This window comes from Amphiura filiformis, chromosome 8, assembly GCF_039555335.1.
Source record: "Amphiura filiformis chromosome 8, Afil_fr2py, whole genome shotgun sequence".
Classification (NCBI taxonomy): Eukaryota; Metazoa; Echinodermata; class Ophiuroidea; order Amphilepidida; family Amphiuridae; genus Amphiura; species Amphiura filiformis.
The window spans coordinates 43,174,957-43,194,304 of NC_092635.1; the positions used below are offsets into that span (position 1 = coordinate 43,174,957).

Below are 19,348 nucleotides of genomic sequence, written 5' to 3' on the forward strand. Positions count from 1 at the left end.
TTAATGCGTACTTTGTAGCAGCTCAATAGTTAAGCGGGCGATACACACTGATTTATATAGAGAGACCATAATATTCCAAAGTTTTGAATATTTAATTTGACATTGACACGTATGTGCTGCGCAGTAGATGTAGTTAATAGCCGGTAACTAAACCAGAAAGAGAGTGTTCGTCTTTTACTCCATCAAACAATTTCTACCGCACGTGTGTCGGCAGACGGAGGAAATATACGGATGGATGTTAACTCTAAGTAGTCAGCAACCGTTGTGATTGCAATCGCTGTCGATAATGGGGATTATGCGTCTGCGTTGAACGAATGACGTCACCGTCACGGACTCGTTCATTATACTGGGATGCACATGTTCTAGAGTCAGTTGTATCTTGAGGGAACCTACTATAGACACTTTATCATAATCGGGACCTTTACTTTTTGAATTACAGATGTGGGAACGTCTTAAAGAGGAACTATTTTCCACTGAAAGGACTTCTAATTGACTATATATGTGATTTACAAACGGGATTTACTCTGACCAGTAGGTAAGTCAATTAAATGTAATTTCTTTTGACTTATTTTCCGCTTGTCATACTTTTCCCTCCTTCTCCCTGCGCCACCAAGAGTTTTGTTTTTAGAGGGGACAGGGGAAAGGTTACTTTTAGAGAGGGGGGGCAAAATTTGTAATTGTACAATATTGTCAACAATTGTCAAAGAAGGTCCAAATATCTAAATATCTCCGGGGCAAGAGAAAGAATTACATTCTCTGACACCCCACTTCCTCAATTTCAGGTATCCAAACCAACGCCAGGCACCCAAACGTTATTGATACAGCTTTTACACAATCTTAGATTTAGCATCCAATAACAATAACCACGAGTATGACTATGTCTATACACACGAATTGTAAATATACCTAGACAATAAGAACATTCTTTTTTTTTCTTTCCTTTTTTTTTCCTTTTTCTTTTTAAGTGCGTCGGTATATGGTTACACTCACTAATTATAAATTAGCGTAATAGGTAATTAAACAATATATGTTCTGATAAATGATACGAATTATATAAAAGCAATGTATGTTTGCAGAGTAGATAGAGCACATGTACTTTCTTACACACGTTCTATAACACCAATCTGCACCTGCTCACGTCACCTTCCAATTAACATCTATTCACATTATTGTCATCTATATTCGATCAAAATATGATAGAGTGTTACGTATGGTAAATATATAATAATAAAACTGTTACAACTTTTTCGTCTTCAAAATACGATTATGCACAAGCAAAGTACTTGACTTCTCCTTGTAGTTCACTTCCACATACTTCAGTTTATTTATACATAAACTCTGGTGTATTAATTTGCACAGTTAATAGATTTTTCACATCCAATCCTTGTTTTGGTCTATGGTTTTACTATAGCTCCCTAATTGCCATGATTGCTCAAGATTTTTTACTCGAGGTTTCTCAATAAACCGATAGATCCCGAATCAGAATTGAAGACCTGAGCGCAAGAAGACCGTAAGTCCATTTGGCCCCTCAACTTGTATAGCTACGTATAGTTTCTTATAGTTTGATAATGTTTAATACATGTTCAGGGGCCAAAACAGATCTTTCACAACCTTTCATGAGGTTTTGACCCTGGAACATTATCAAACCCTGAGAAACTATACGTAACTTTAGTGTATATATGTTGAGGGGCCAAGTGGACTTACGAACTTCTTGCGCTCAGGTCTTCAATAATAAAATTGTACTTTCATTCACGAGTAATATAAACATTGTTATGACTATTTATTGAATCTCACTTCTGATAAACATCTGTATAATTTCGAGTTTTTATTTTCTCCAGAATTTTATTTCTCCAAAATCGACTGTGATATTTTTTTTTTATTTTTTATTTCTTATTTAACGTGGGACACTCAATCAGTTGAAAACACAATTAATCATCTGTTCTTCCTTGAAACCCAGGGAAAACATGGTATACGAGTCTAGCATAGCACTAAAGATAATAAAAATATTTAGAAATGCAAAGCTTTTACTGTAAGTAAAATTATTTTAATAATTACGATTACCCCAAATTATGTTTGTCATAAAGTCACTTACTGTGGTTTATCACAAAATGCAATAAAAAAAATATTTAAAAAAATCAGGTGTTTTCATTTTGTAGGAGCAAGTGGTAAGACTCCATAAAAAGGATAAACTTGACAGTGTTCTTGTAAATATTCTGAATAATTACAATATATAGGATATTCATTTCATCACTGATATTTTTTGCTTTTTGTTTTGTCAATTGTTCGGCAAACATATGATATTTGTAAAATATTTTATTTGTATTTTTTAACAAATCTGTCAGACAAGTGGCTGGATATATTCATGTCTTGAAATAGAGGTATAGCATTTTATACAATAACGAGTGCTACATTGTGTTTTATATAGTTCACTTGCGGCCAACTTGAAATGCATATAATTTGAATTTTAGGTTTAAATATTTGCAAGTTCATTTTCTATGAGGTGTTCACAAAACCCAAACCTCTATTCATTTTTTCTTTGGACGACAGAAATCAAAATACTTGAGGTCACTTTGATTGTTGAAATTCAGAATATTTATTGTCAAATCAGTGACGAAGTAGCATAAATATGAAAACTAGGACTTTCAAGTTATAACTTGAATCTCAATGCTTGTTCTTAATTCTTGATTTCATTCCGCTTCTTAAGAAACATAATAAGAGCAAAAATGAAAGGCATTTTATAAATGAACATTTTATGGATTTTTCAAATAAAAAATGCAATGTACAATGCGACTAAATTGTGCCGAAACAAATCACATTAATTTCAAACAGAATCTGATCTTAGCCTATAAACTGGATTGACAAACTCAAAGATAATATTCGACTTTGAGACAATCAATATAGTTCCATTCTTTTACATTTGTCTGTTTAGAATGATGTTGACGATTCTCATGTATTTTCCTTATTGGACAGTGATCAAATTTAGAAACATTTTCTATTTGAACTTCTATTGATATGACTTTATTATCTATTGATATGACTGTATTTTGTTGTTATTTAATCGTAGTTGCGAACAATATATTTGGTCAGGAACGTGGAATTGGTAGTATAGTTGCAATATTTTTTACTTTTCTTGATTCCTGATGTCTTGACATGGAATCTCAGTGACGACGCTTTGCCATCATTGAGCAATTAAGGGTTTATATAGTTCGCCAATATAATTCTGAATATTTATAGTCAAATTTCAGTGGACAAAGTAGGGTAAACGTGACAAAAAAGAACTTTCAGTTAAGTTATAGCTTGAATTTCAGTGCGTGTTCTTAATTCATTTAGGATCTAAAGAAACACTGTGAGAGAAAGAAATTATGCATTCTCAAGGTTAAATACCACTAATTATGTATTACACGGGTTTCAATGGGAAAATGCCTAATTTCGGGTGGAATTTTCTCATATTCAGAACTCTCACAGTTCAATGCCACTAATATCAGGTGAAACTATATGATTTAGATGCCAAATGATCAAAAATTCAACATAGGTTGACCTGAGACTTTTCTTGTTTTAACGCACTGAACCGTAAACACCTTAAAATGACAGTGCGCCCTCGAAGCTGGAAGTTACAATATGATATATGGCGAATATTTACTAAAAACCGAAGCCGTGCGTATGAATTTTGGTACTATTACAACAAAAATGTCAAATAATGAGAGAAAATATACCATTCTGAAGCATCACACCCTACAAAGTACTTTTTTGGCTATATAACTTGATCAATTTCAGCGATTTTAATGCAGTTTTTTCGAATGCCATGACAACAAATAGTTCCTCGTCGTATTTCAATGTATCGCCCAGGCCTATTGGTGGTCTTTAACCTCAAACAAATGCAATACTACCAAACGGCCCCAATAGGCTGATTTGCACCAGTATCCATACGTTTGTTGTTATTGGTCACAACTTGGCTATTCCTAGACATGGTGTTCAATAGATGTGATTGTATAGCCGATTTTTTTCCAGTTCAACAACAATCAAGTAAAAGGGTAGTAAAAGCCTTGATTTCCTTAAAGTTACACAATATTTTGACACTATTTGTCCTCCAATTTGATGCAGGTTGCAACATTATTATTTTTTTCTAATAAAGTATGCTCTAGGAGGACAATTTGCAGTACATCTTAAATGTAAATTTCTAAGGATTCTTATTAATTTTATTAATCGTCTTATTATGAATCAAAAGGAAAACTTTGTTACTAGTTTTTGAAATTTTTATTACATTCAAGCACCATGCCTATTTAAAATTCACTTCAGTTTGGAAGCTCTACTTGAATAGAATAAATCATCTTTTGTTATGAGACACACATCTGCGCACATGCTGCGATAATATAATCCCATAGTTACAATTACAAAATGTATATGCCATGTGTCGTAAGTTGCGACTCTCTTTTGTGACATGCTATTTTCATGGATGAAAACAGTCAGTTTTGAAATAAATGTACCAATTACAGGTATGTAAAAGTTTTGAAATAAATGTACCAATTACAGGTATATAAAAGGATACATTGCTAGAAAGCATAAAGAACACAGATTACAATGATCTAAGCTTGAAAGCAATATCCAGGGTGTGCGAATATTGACAATGTTCTTGTCCATCTATCACATAATAGACTGGTCCTTCCTTCTATATGTGACCGTACAGCACGAGTAAGCCGTAAATTCCCTAAATTGTATTCTGAGTTACAGTGTAACATGTGCATGAAGGTTGTATTCATCGGTACATCTAGCTGGCGCGACATGTATCTCATTTTGATAGTCAAACACCAATCAATAATCCTATTGTTGAAGATGATAATAAGCTTCTACTTTAGATGGCTATAGAATTTCAATAGCTCTGGTCTTTGTTTGCTTTGGCTAAATCCTGTTCAAGTGGTGGGTTACCACTGGCATTGTATTTTGTATAGGTATGTATAACCAACAATTAACAATGAGAGAACTTTTGTGAACCTCGTTGACTTGGGGATGATTTGAAATGACCGCCAATTATGACTGTTTGATATTTATTGCCAGCAATGTGGAAAAAGAGACACATGTAGAAATGAAAAAAGCTAATTTTGTTGAAGGAGCAAAGTTCAACAAACCATAACCCCGCTGCTGGATATCGTTTGAAGTCAAATAATATACCATTTTAAAGCTTATGATCTATATTTTCTAAACACGAAATAAAACAAAATTGACGGGGGAGGAATTTACGGTTCATTCGCCGTGTACGGTCACATATATTGTTTTCAGCACTGATGTTTTTTGCTTTTTATCAATTGGCAAACATGTTTGTAAAATATTTTGTATTTTTTAACAAATCTGACAAACATATGGGTGGACATATTCATGTCTTATTCATTGTATTTTTGAAATATAGGTAGTTATTCTATACAATCACGAGTACTACCGTTTGTTTTATATAGTCCACTTGCGGCTAACTTGAAAGGTAAAATATAATTTGAATTTTAGGTTTTACCATTAACAAGTCCATTTCCTGTGAGGTGTTCACAAAACCCAATGCGAGATTTGGTTTTCTATTTATTTTTTCTTTGGGCGACAGAATTGATATACAAATACTTGAGGTCACTTTGATTGTTTAAATTCGGAATATTTATTGTCAAATCAGTGACGAAGTAGCATGACTGTGAAAACTAGAACTTTCAAGAAAGTTACAACTTTATTTTCTTCAATGCGTATTCTTGATTCCTGATTTCATTCCGCTTCTAAAGAAATTTTTTTAATCGGATTTTAGCCTTAAACTGGATAAATTCAAAAATAAATAGCCGACTATGCGACAATCAATATAGTTCCATTCTTTACATTTGTTTCTTTAGAATGATGTAAACAATTCTTGTATTTTTTTCTTTATTGGTTATAGTTTAGACAGTGATAAAATTTGGAAACATTTTCTATTTGAACTTCTATTGATATGACTTTATTATCTATTGATATGACTGTATTTTGTTATTTAATCGGGGTTGGGAACAATATGTATTTGATCGGGAACCTGGAATTGGAGTATAGATTGCATTTTTTTTTCTTCTTTTCTTGATTCTTGATATCTTGACATGAAATCTGAGTGGCGACGCTTTGTCATCATTGAGCAATTTTAAAAGTGTTTATATAGTTAGCTTGTGGCCAATATAATTTGAAAGGTGGAACATTAACAAGTTCCCTTGGTGTGATATGTTTCAACAACCCAATACGAGATGGATGTCTATTTCTTTGTTTTTCTTTGAGTCAGGATTTATATGATAAAATAATACTTCAAATTCTGAATATTTATTGTCAAATCTCAGTGGGCAAAGTACATGTAGGGTAAATGTGACAAACAAAATAGGACTTTCAGTAGCTTGAAATTCAATGCGTGTTTTTGATTAATTTTGGATCTTAAACTGAATTGCACCAGTATCCATAACGTTTGTCGTCTGAGCTAAGTTTTGAATTTCTAACTAGCGACATTCGTTTTGCTGAAACCTAATTAATTAAGTCATAGGAATAAGTTTCCACATCCAAACTACAGTAATGTTGAAAAATTTGCATTTCTCGTCACCTATACCGCCCGATTAGGTAGCTTTTCATAGGCTTCACTTTTGTGATTTTGGTGTCATCGTGTTATGCACTTAAGTAAGACGCTTTACTTGCCTCTCTCTACCCAGGGGTGAAATGGGGAGTTGTAATGAATATTGTCCATAACAATTTTGTCCATAACAATTTTGTCCATAACAATTTTGGCCTAATTGTTCTGGGATTTCCCAATTTTGCGAAGGCACACTCACATTATTACGCCATATCAAAATCATCGGGTATATTTGTACTTAGTATCACTGGATAGAATATACCTATAGCTACCTATTGGTATCAAATAAAACAGTTGTGGACATTTTAATACAGCAAATTTGTCGCTTACACTTGATTCGTCTAAATCAAAATTTCAATATCTCGATTCTCGATTTATTCTCGATTCGTCACTCTGTCAAGTTTATGAGGAAATTAATATTAACTACTGACAGTAAGAACACGACATTACCTTAGCTTAAATGTGTTCTCTTTTTTGTTCTCATTTTCCCTCCCACTAGCTTCCACTCTCCCCGGGTGGAATAAAGAAAGATAAAATAACTGCTATCTTCGTTTTTCAACCTTATCAGATTGTGCTTATGACCTATAAATGCAATTACTTTTTAAAAAGATATTAGCGTCTGTCGTGGGATTTAAACCAATCCGTATTATTTGTATATTTTTAATACAAGTCCACTAGATTAAAAAGTATCAAAATTTGACTTTGTTTTTTCAAATTTGATTTTGAGGTATAAATACGGTTTAAGGTCCTAATTTTTCAAAAAAAGGAGAAAGCTGCTTCTAGGTTTGTTTTTTATGGGTAATTTTCATCGATTTGGCAATTTATGGTAAGTTGTTATGGTGGACGAAAAAAATTGGTATAGAAAATCAAACTTGGCGCTTTTCTTACAAACCTGCCGTGCTAGTTGGATTCCTTGCAGTTTCTCTCTACAAATGATTACGTTTATATACTTATCATCATTACTTTTAAAGATACAATACAGATTAATGTCTAAAATTGGCCACATTGAGTGAACCTGCACGCCCCCTTTCTCAAGCCTTTTTTGTTGCAACACCGTTTTCCAAAGAGGTGTTACCATCCATCTTATTTTCAAAAATCGATGTTGCATGTATGTTTATTTAGTATCATTGAATAGGTATTGGTCTACCTTTTTCAATTGATACCAAGTACCAAAATGCCTTGCAGGTAAACTGTTAATATAACATCGATGCTTCGCCAATTAACCCCTTTACATAACAATTCGTGAGGTAGCTATATATATTTTATTTTTTAATTACGTTAAAAGCGGTTACCACGAGTGTTAAGTTCTTTACTTTAAATTCTTAATAGCAATTTTATGGCTACCTGTTAGTGGTAACACTAATTGTATCAATTTGTTGAAATAGGAAACCAGTATACTGCAGGAACCAACCGTACAATTAAACACCCAATAACCACGAAATAACAAATACGTGATAGTCATAGAGAGAGTAGCGAAAGCGATTGTGAACAGGAGAGTGTGAGATGATATCATAAGTGATAGTGTAAAATTTCATTGGCTGATAATCGCCTTTAATGTAACAAGGGGAAACGTCGTCGAGACTTGTGATTAATACAATGTCATATATGTAAAAGAAACATGTTTCTACTCCGCTCATGTTAAAAGAATATCCGGAACGCGGGCACGCATATTACTTATAAATAATAATACTTTTTTATGTGTTAGTGAAGTAGGTAATGGGGCTACGCATCCTGCACGGGAACAAATAAACATAATGGGGAACGACTGCTCGCTACGAGAGGAAACTTATAATTTACAAGAAAGAAAGAATAGTTTACTAACCCAAAATGTTACAATTAAACAAGACAACAAATAAACACAAATCCCGACCGGCACACATCCCAACTTGAAAAAACAAAACGCATATGGAAGCATAAGTGTATCATTTCGAGCAAAACCCAAGAATCGGTCGCTATACCCGGGTTTCGCAAGCCCATTCTTGGGTTTTGCTCCCCAAACTAAGGAATAGCTCACCAAAACTCAAATCGGGTAGCAATTCTAGGGTTTTGCAGGCCATTCCTAAGAATGGGCAGCAATACTATAGTATAGCCTCCGAATCTTGGGTTTAGCCAAGCAAATTCAAATCCGGGTAGCTATTCTAAGGTTTTGAAGCCCATTCCTAGGAATAGCCCGCAAAACCAGGGTATAGCCCCGAATCTTCGGTTTAGCACGGTGAAACTCAAATCGAGGAGCAATTCTAGAGTTTTGAAGGCTATTCCTAGGAATAGCTAGCAATACCATGGTATAGCCTCCAAATCTTAGGTTTAGCTCGGTAAAACTCAAATCGGGTAGCGATTCTATGGTTTGGGGCTATTCCTAGGAATAGCGAGCAAAACCAGGGTTTAGCCGCAAAACCCTAGTTTCGCTCCCCATTCCAGGGTTTAGCTATATGGAAACCTTCAATCGGGCTTGGAAACCCTGAATCGGGTCTGAAAACACTGAATCTGTTGTGATTCCGCAATTTGATACCGTAACGGTATACGTGTATGGAAGCATAAGTGTATCATTTCGAGCAAAACCCAAGAATCGGTCGCTATACCCGGGTTTCGCCAGCCCATTCTTGGGTTTTGCTCCCCAAACTAAGGAATAGCTCACCAAAACTCAAATCGGGTAGCAATTCTAGGGTTTTGCAGGCCATTCCTAAGAATGGGCAGCAATACTATAGTATAGCCTCCGAATCTTGGGTTTAGCCAAGCAAATTCAAATCCGGGTAGCTATTCTAAGGTTTTGAAGCCCATTCCTAGGAATAGCCCGCAAAACCAGGGTATAGCCCCCGAATCTTCGGTTTAGCACGGTGAAACTCAAATCGAGGAGCAATTCTAGAGTTTTGAAGGCTATTCCTAGGAATAGCTAGCAATACCATGGTATAGCCTCCAAATCTTAGGTTTAGCTCGGTAAAACTCAAATCGGGTAGCGATTCTATGGTTTGGGGCTATTCCTAGGAATAGCGAGCAAAACCAGGGTTTAGCCGCAAAACCCTAGTTTCGCTCCCCATTCCAGGGTTTAGCTATATGGAAACCTTGAATCGGGCTTGGAAACCCTGAATCGGGTCTGAAAACACTGAATCTGTTGTGATTCCGCAATTTGATACCGTAACGGTATACGTGTATGGAAGCATAAGTGTATCATTTCGAGCAAAACCCAAGAATCGGTCGCTATACCCGGGTTTCGCCAGCCCATTCTTGGGTTTTGCTCCCCAAACTATTCTAAGGTTTTGAAGCCCATTCCTAGGAATAGCCCGCAATCATCATCATCATGAAAATAAATATTGTTTACACTAGAAAACAGGGAGGTGTGTAGGCCTAATCATTTATGACACAGGTATTTCTTTCTTTCTTTATTTATTTATTTCTTTCTTTCTTTCTTTCTTTCTTTCTTTCTTTCTTTCTTTTTTCTTTTTTTCTTTCTTTCTTTTTTTCTTTCTTTCAATGTGTTAAAACATGTATTTTACTTGATTATTTACTAGGCATGGCTTTTTAATACACTTTTTATGGTAGCGTCATAACATTCATGTCACTACAAGGTTAGTTAACCCTCTCCACGCGGGTGTCAAGTCTAGGTGTTGAGTCGACTTCAGACGACAAGTTTAAAAACAAATTTAAAAATTTCAGAACCGTAAATTTTCATGATCATATTTGGCATAGGCATGAAAACTGCATTGAAATGAGTACAAGCAAGCCTAGTATTGGTTCAGCGGTTCTTAAGATAGCTCTTGATATTTTGAGAAAATATCTCAAAACTTGAGACTTTTTATGCGGAAAGCAGTGGCCAGCACGCAGAGCATTAATGACATTTGCGGAATTTTACCGTATCTCGTATTAACATAATTAGAAGTCCTTCGGCTTTACCATGTTTACGAGCAAAACTTCTTTTCAGCTGCGAATCCGGGGTTTAGCGGCACAAGTGTAACATTATCGAGCAAAACTGTGGTTTTGCTGCCCATTCTTAGGTTTAGCCACGAAACCCTAGATTCGCTACCGAAACCTGGGTTTAGCGGCACAAGTGTATCATTTAGCGAACCAAACCGTGGTATTGCTACCCATTCCTTGGTTTGGGGGAGCAAAACCCAAGAATTGGTCACCATACCTGGGTTTCAACAGCCCATTCTTGGGTTTTGCTGGCTATTCCTAGGAATGGGCTTCAAAACTCTAGATTTGCACCCCGATTTGAGTTTTACCGAGTTAAACCCAAGATGCGGGTGCTATACCCTGGTTTTGCGGGCTATTCCTAGGAATGGGCTTCCAAACCTTAGAATAGCTACCCGGATTTGAGTTTTGCCTGGCTAAACCCAAGATTCGGCGGCTATACCATAGTATTGATGCCCATTCTTAGGAATGGACAGCAAAACCCTAGAATAGCTACCCGATTTGAGTTTTGGTGAGCTATTCCTTAGTTTTGGGAGCAAAACTCAAGAATGGGCTGCGAAACCCGGGTATAGCGACCGATTCTCGGGTTTTGCTCGAAATGATACACTTATGCTTCCATAAACGCAATGGAATGTGCCGGCATGGGATTCGGACCCACGACCTTGAGATCTCTAGACGGACGCCTGATCCATTAGGCTACCAGCTCCCACGCATATGGAAGCATAAGTGTATCATTTCGAGCAAAACCCAAGAATCGGTCGCTATACCAGGGTTTCGCCAGCCCATTCTTGGTTTTGCTCCCAAACTAAGGAATAGCTCACCAAAACTCAAATCGGGTAGCTATTCTAGGTTTTGCTGTCCATTCCTAAGAATAGGCAGCAATACTATGGTATAGCCGCCGAATATTGGGTTTAGCAAGGCAAAACTCAAATCCGGGTAGCGATTCTAAGGCTTTGAAGCCCATTCCTAGGAATAGCCCCCAAAACCAGGGTATAGCGCCCGATTCTTAGGTTTAGCCCGGGGGTTTAGCTCGGTAAAACTCAAATCGGGGTGCAAATCTAGAGTTTTGAAGCCCATTCTTAGGAATAGCCAGCAAAACCCAAGAATGGGCTATTGAAACCCAGGTATAGCGACCAATTCTTGGTTTTTGCTCCCCAAAACCAAGGAATGGGTAGCAATACCACGGTTTGGCGCGCTAAATGATACACTTGTGCCGCTAAACCCAGGTTTCTGTAGCGAATCTAGGGTTTCGTGACTAAACCCAAGAATGGGCAGCAAAACCACAGTTTTGCTCAATAATGATACACTTGTGCCGCTAAACCCCGGATTCGCAGCTGAAAAGAAGTTTTGCTCGTAAAGCCGAAGGACTTCAAATGTTAATACGAGATACGGTAAAATTCTGCAAATGTCATTTTAAATTAACTAACCTTGTAGTGTCATGAATGTTATGACGTTAGGGACGCACCATTAGATATTATCGGGGGGGCTAGGGAGTTTTTGGAAAAAAAAGTTTTGCCTCACTGATGAGTAAAAAAAAATTGCCTCACTGATGAGTAAAAAAAAAAAATTTTGCCTCATTAATGAGCAAAAAAAAATGTTTTCCCCTACCCAGCTGTGTATAAAGGTATACATTAAAATTGAAAAAATACAACTTCGCCGCCGAAGGCGGCGAAAAAAAAAATTTTGCCTCCAAAGCCAGCGAAAAAAAAATTTCAGCCGCCTTCGGCGGCAAAAAAAAAATTCTGCCTGACCCAAACTCCCTAGCCCCCCCGATAATATCTAATGGTGCGTCCCTTACTATGTGGATGGCCATGCCCAATCAAAAAGCCATGCCTAGTAAATAATCGAGTAAAATACATGTTTTAACACATGAAGTGAATTGTTGGATTGTTTCACGATATTGTTTTTATCATGTTTATCACTACATTCACTGACAAGACGGCCTGCTATTTATTTAATTCGTTCGTTCTTTTATTCTTTTATTCTTTCTTTCTTTCTTTCTTTCTTATTTATAAATAAATACTTGTGTCATAAAATTATGATAAGGCCTACACCCTCCCTGTTTTTTAGTGTAAACAATATTTATTTTCAAAATACAATTTGACTGTTTTATTTTCACTTCAGCTCAATTCAGCAGTTGTATTTGTAATTGCAATTAGATATGACGGATGATGATGATGATGATGATGATGATGATGATGATGATGATGATGATGATGATGATGATGATGATGGTGATGGTGATGACGATGACGATGACGATGATGTTGATGTTGATGATGACGATGTCGACGATGATGATGATGATGATGATGATGATGATGATGATGATATTATTAATACACTAATGACAAATAGGAACAAACATGCATGCATGCTTTTTAAACATAGAAATGACCTCTTGTATTCTTGCAGAATAATTATGCTGGCATATCATACATGCTGTTCGACACACCGTATATTACAAATATTTAAGGTCACGAAATTGCGGAATCACAACTGATTCAGTGTTTTCAGACCCGATTCAGGGTTTCCAAGCCCGATTCAAGGTTTCCATAGCTAAACCCTGGAATGGGGAGCGAAACTAGGGTTTTGCGGCTAAACCCTGGTTTTGCTCGCTATTCCTAGGAATAGCCCAAAACCATAGAATCGCTATCCGATTTGAGTTTTACCGAGCTAAACCTAGAATTCGGAGGCTATACCATGGTATTGCTAGCTATTCCTAGGAATAGGCTTCAAAACTCTAGAATTGCTCCCCGATTTGAGTTTCACCGTGCTAAACTTCAGATTCGGGGGCTATACCCTGGTTTTGCGGGCTATTCCTAGGAATGGGCTTCAAAACCTTAGAATAGCTACCCGGATTTGAGTTTTGCTTGGCTAAACCCAAGATTCGGAGGCTATACTATATTATTGCTGCCCATTCTTAAGAATGGCCTGCAAAACCCTAGAATTGCTACCCGATTTGAGTTTTGGTGGGCTATTCCTTAGTTTGGGGAGCAAAACCCAAGAATGGGCTGGCGAAACCTGGGTATAGCGACCGATTCTTGGGTTTTGCTCGAAATGATACACTTATGCTTCCATACACGCATAAACTTAGGTTAAACTGGGTACTAAGTGCACAAGTACAGGAGATCATTACGCTTATCGTCTCTCCAGCATATAAATACAAGCAAAATAGGTAATGGGCTACGCATCCTGCACAAGAATAAACAAACACAATGGTGCATTAGTGCTCAGTTTTAACCACCGTTTATCAGTGGGAGCTGGTAACCTAATGGGTGTCTGTCTAGATCGGAAGGTCCTGGGTTCGAATCGCATGTTATTTCATAGCTTTATTTTGCTGAAAACCCTCATCATTAGACTTGTGGTTCCAGAGATATGGCATTTTAGTGTTGCTAGTGTTAGGAAGTTGAATGTTATTATTGATTATATCTCAAAATCAATATTCCCGACATCCGACTCATTTTGCTTGATCGCATCACATATCTTTAATTTCTGACAATTATTTTAGCTGTGTCGGCTCTGCAAAGACGAATTAATGGGGTTCTGATTCGCATTTATAAGATCGTCGACATGTTCTAAAGTGGAAACTGTTAAATATTTATAATTTACCATAAATCCTTAAACCGCGTTTAAAGTAAAGTGATCGTAGGGGGATTTGGTGCCTCTTTTGGTAGGTGTAATATTAAAGAATGACATTGAGATTTAATTATCATTTTAGCTTGAAAGCCAAACAGATACTGAATTTTTACTTTGAAAGCCGGTTTTTTTTATCAATCTGCTCGCAAATTCAAAATTATGAACTCGTCAGAGTGCCGAATGGAGAAATGTAATCAAATTAAGTTGATATGTGTATCTGATTATGTTTCAGGTGGTCTTTCATTTCCACCAGAAATTAATGGTAAATCTTACTTCCGACGACGCAATTTTGAATTAGACGAATCGCACATAAGTGTACCAACGTACAGAGAAATTCACTAATCTATAACATAATTCTGGAAAATCTTGTCTTAACGTCCACAAAGTCGTAAATCATTTTATTGAAATCAGGACGTTTAAATACAAATTATCTTATCCTTTTACTTCTGTATAACACGAAACTTCCCAATAAATGAAGTTGGACATTTTTGAATGTATGGACAAATTGGTCCCGATTTTGTTCAATGATACCACCTGAGCTTCTTTTGTTGTTTTTATGTGCATTTTGATCAAGCTGTTTAAATTGCGCAGCTGAGCACAATCGAAACAAAGAATAAAGTCACTTCAAGATCCTGTATATAATTTCATGGTTATAGACCATGTAGACACATTATGCAGTTAAATAGTGCCACGGGCAAATTTAGCATAATCTCAAGAAGGGACTTGCAATTCTGTTTATTAATTAAACAAGGGCTACATGAGATGATTACATTATAGTCCAATAGATAGCATGGAACAAAAAGTGTGTATAATATAAATATGACGATGCCGGTTTATTATTATGTATATCCCTTGTGTATCACCTAACAACGCAAACATAACACTGCAAAATTAATAGGTAACGAGTCGAGGCGTTTCAGGTGCTGGAGAAAGTACATTGATATTTCGATAGGGGCACTGGAATAAGGTATGCTAGTTCTTAACTCTGACCAACGATGCTATGTTCTGACCTTGAATAATAATCTGCCCAATACATCTTACCTTGGATATTGCTGCTGCACAGATAGCAATTAGTCAGTATTCACTAACGACAATCTAAAAGTTAGTCATTATAGTCTGGCAAATATATTTCGTGTCCAGTACTCTATCATCTGATCTACCCAGCCCTATAATGGACGGCGATGAAATTGCACATCCTCGTCAGAAGGGCTTCAATGATGAACCATTTGAGTTGTATGTCTAGCCTATATGTGTCCTTTTTATAAGGCGTTAAACGAAGGAAGCTCAAGTCCTTGATCACGGTTGAGCGCTAGAGCATGTACAATGTAGAGTGTGTTTTCTGATTTCAATGGCCTCTCGCACCAGACGAGAAATGTCATGTAGCTATTATTGCCTCTTTTATGTGTAGCTATTATTTATTCAATTGCCTCTTTATGTGTAGCTATTATTTATTCAATTGCCTCTTTCTGTTCATCGGTAAACAGAGGAGCAAATGTAGCAAAAGGAAAGCAGAAAATTACAAAGATTCTACTGCAATTTCATCATTATTGCCCATGACTAAAGTTTTCATCTTTGGTACTTGCCAGCAGATTATATCCTATCGCCAGATCTAACTTGACCAAAACGATCTTCGCCGAAAACAAGGCCGTTGTCGCAATCTGACACCTAACAGCCACGTTAGTCCAGACATACAAGTGAACTGTCTGCCATCAATAAGATTAAATCATCTGTAAAAAAAATCAGGTCTACCCGGAGCTCTCCTTTTTGTTTCTTCTTTAGAGGTTACATTATCATTTGGGATCAGGTTCTATACCTATTCCCAAACCATATTAGGAGATTAATGATTAAATAACCACGATTAGGAACTAATTTGAGGGTCTAGGATCAACTTTCATTGTCGTATGACTTATTATGCCAGATGTAGCCAAAGGCTAGTCGTCCGTCATTCTGATCAACAGACTCAAGTATCTCATTTATAAGGATGACTTAATTCAAGTTATGCTAATTTGAAGAATACGAGTCAGTTCCTAGCCCAGCACAGCAAAAGAACTTACCCTTTCTACATTTTAAAAACATTCAGTTGGATATTAATAAAAACATTTGAACAAAAATAAAGAAATTAAATCATTTTCAGAATGAAATCTGTAGTGATTTCCATATAGATGTGGTAAACCTTTTTAATCAAGCACTTGTTGGTTCAAATCGGAAGTCATATTAATGGGTTCATACGTTAAAATTATAAGTCTTATGCACAGTTTTTGGTATTTTTTTCAAGGTTATTAACAAACAGAAATTCATATTCTCCATTGCTTGTGTTCACCTGGGAGTTGCTGCATAAGGAAAGCATACGTTGATAGCTGTTTTAGACATTTTTGAGCAATTGAACTGGGGAAATAATTAATTCAAGTGGCCCTTCACGTTCTGTGGAGCTTCTAATGAATATGGGTAACTGAAATTCTACTACAGTGTAACCTTTCTATCATTACACATGAGACTACACAACTACGCAAAACATTTGACAATTAATTTTTAGCGATGTTAAAGATGTTGTCAAACGTTTGTGTAATGCGTAAGCAAATAAACATATTATAAGTATATTATTATTATTATTATTATTATTATTATTATTATTATTATTATTATTATTATTATTATTATTATTATTATTATTATTATTATTATTATTATTATTATTATTATTATTATTATTATTATTATTATTATTATTATTTCAGCAGAGTGACAAATACACAAAATCGCTGTTCTGGATAAACGGCATTTGAAAATGTTGGTACCATTTCATCGGCCCTTCTCTAATTTAAAATACAATTTTGGTCTATATTTTGTGTATAATTTTCTAGAATTTTCCAGTTTACAATCCAATAGACACATTCAAATAACATGATATATGAGCAAATAGAGTGAAACCAGCACTAATGATGCATTTTATTTTATGTATTTGATTTAAGTAAATAACATCATCAAGCGCAACAGTAATATAGTATTCGTACCCAATGGGATTGAACTGATAGGTAGGAAAGATGATGACCTTTCGTTTTTTAAATCTCAGTAGGGAGATATCGCACTGTGGGAGTTCTACAATGAATTCAATTGAACCACTGAGTTACCGCGGAGTTTTGCGAGTATTTTAAAGTTCCTGTAAATCGATCGATATCAATGTTCCAATGTTATAAAACCTGTAACTTAAAATATACCATGAAAAAAATGAACACATTTTAGAACCAAGCTTTTCATAATTATTATAGTACTATATTGACTGGGCTAATAAGAAATACATCTTGATCACAAACCGTCAATGAAGGTCTTTGCCTTGAAGATGAAGATGCATTGAAGATGTTGACATTTACTGTCATTGTCGAATGTCTACTTGGCATCAACTTGCTGTTAATCAGCAATCACATCAAATTACATTTCTTCCGTATTTCTTCCACACCTGCCAGATGTATGACAAATAATGTAATAATACCCGTATCACAACATACGTATCACGGTATCTCATCGACTTTTTTTTAAATGTGGTGTGATATTTTTCCATCTTTATTTTTTCTTTTAAAGCATGTACTCTTTTTCTCCAGGCAATTTTAGACCATTTAAATTCCGTAAAAGCTTTATTTATAGAAGATGAAACTTGTTCTATTAGGTTGTTAAATCATCAATAACAGATGTGGCTCAATCTCGCGCATTCAATCTTTTTGTCTTTCATAATAGTTTATTACCCTTTGTTTTTATCTCTCCTCACAATTCAAAAGTATTCAATATTACCATTACATGCAATTTTAACTTCTTCTTTTTTTCCAACTTTCTTAAATGCAATTCTTTTCCAAGTAAAATCAACAGATTGGGATGCTTTTTATAATTATTTACTGATACATATAGCTTATTATAAGGTTGTTAATGAACTGGTTTTTCTTCTCACTTTGTTTATAAAATCAAACAAGATGTCTGTTACAGAAAGAGTTATGTTTTTTCTTTATTTCTACCCATAATTTTTCAATAACTTTGCAGTTACACCAGAAGTGTTGTAAATAGTCTTCAACATTACACATAATACACTTACTATAAGTTGTTTTCCCCATTTTCCTAGTTATAATAAGCCTAGCCTCTTTGACATCAGCGGCACATTTTTCCAAATATTCTCCAAAACAAAATGATAATTTGGGAAATTTCCTTCCCAGTTCTCAAGGATCGCATTTGCAGACTTATAGTACTATTATACTACTATACTACTAAAATGTACAAGGGGAGATTTTACAGTATTATTTGAGTACAATTTCCATCTTAAATCATATGTCTTTCTTTGACTTGTTTTACAATATCCAACCCACGTGGCTTTTGCTTTTGTTGAATAGCTTCAGACCTGATACAATAGAAGATTCACGTAATATTTGTCAATTTGGCCTACATTATTTTGAAGGATCTAGTTAATTGTGATTGGCTAGTTGAATCTAACTAACGTCATCGGTTTATCATGTTAATATCGGTCATAAGTAGACGATGTGCGGTGATCAGGCTCGGCTGGACCGAGTGGCACTAGACTGCATGTAGAGGAGAAAGGTAGTTTAGGGAGCCATTCACATGAGTTGTTGTTTCAGCACAATTGTGGACGGTCTCTTATGAACGACATAAGCAGGTTTTGAAGGACCCGGGTGAAGGAGACATTAAACATTTATCACAGATTGTTGCAAATATGACAAAAATATATTTACAGTATCCCACAAATTATTACACGACACGATGCATTTCGGTAAACTCACTTTACACGATCATATTAACAATGTCATCAAATGCCCAAGTGAAAGTATTGAAATCAACTAGTAGGTGAACCCACAAGACTCCTATTAAAACATCCACTCGGGATAGAAGTAAACTTGTTAACTGCCAGTATATAACATTATACAGAGCATGAGACATGAGCTACTTGTAAATATAAATTGACGACTTCAATGACTCGCCTGTTGAATCAAATAAAGTTCTGAGCTTGACATGCGTTGTCCTGTTCTTGTCAATAACAACATATCATTGTGTCTATTGTTTCACCTCAAAGGTGTTGAGATCAATTTGGTTATAGGTTGTAGGATATTTTTGACTCATTTATGTCCAAGTGACGGTTGTAACTTCAAACATTCTGAAATACATACAAAATTATTATCTTTGGGTAAAAATCAGATCACCCTTTAC

The 19,348-nt window shown here is 35.6% G+C and overlaps 1 protein-coding gene across 1 annotated transcript in view; it reads left to right on the top strand.

Moving 5' to 3' along the window:
- The first annotated feature begins 448 nt into the window (after positions 1 to 448).
- Positions 449 to 19,348, top strand: part of LOC140159567 (uncharacterized) — a 158,127-nt gene continuing 139,227 nt past the window's right edge. The window contains exon 1 of the mRNA XM_072183059.1: positions 449 to 535. The gene's annotated coding sequence lies outside the window, so the exon portion shown is untranslated. The remainder of the gene's footprint in view (positions 536 to 19,348) is intronic.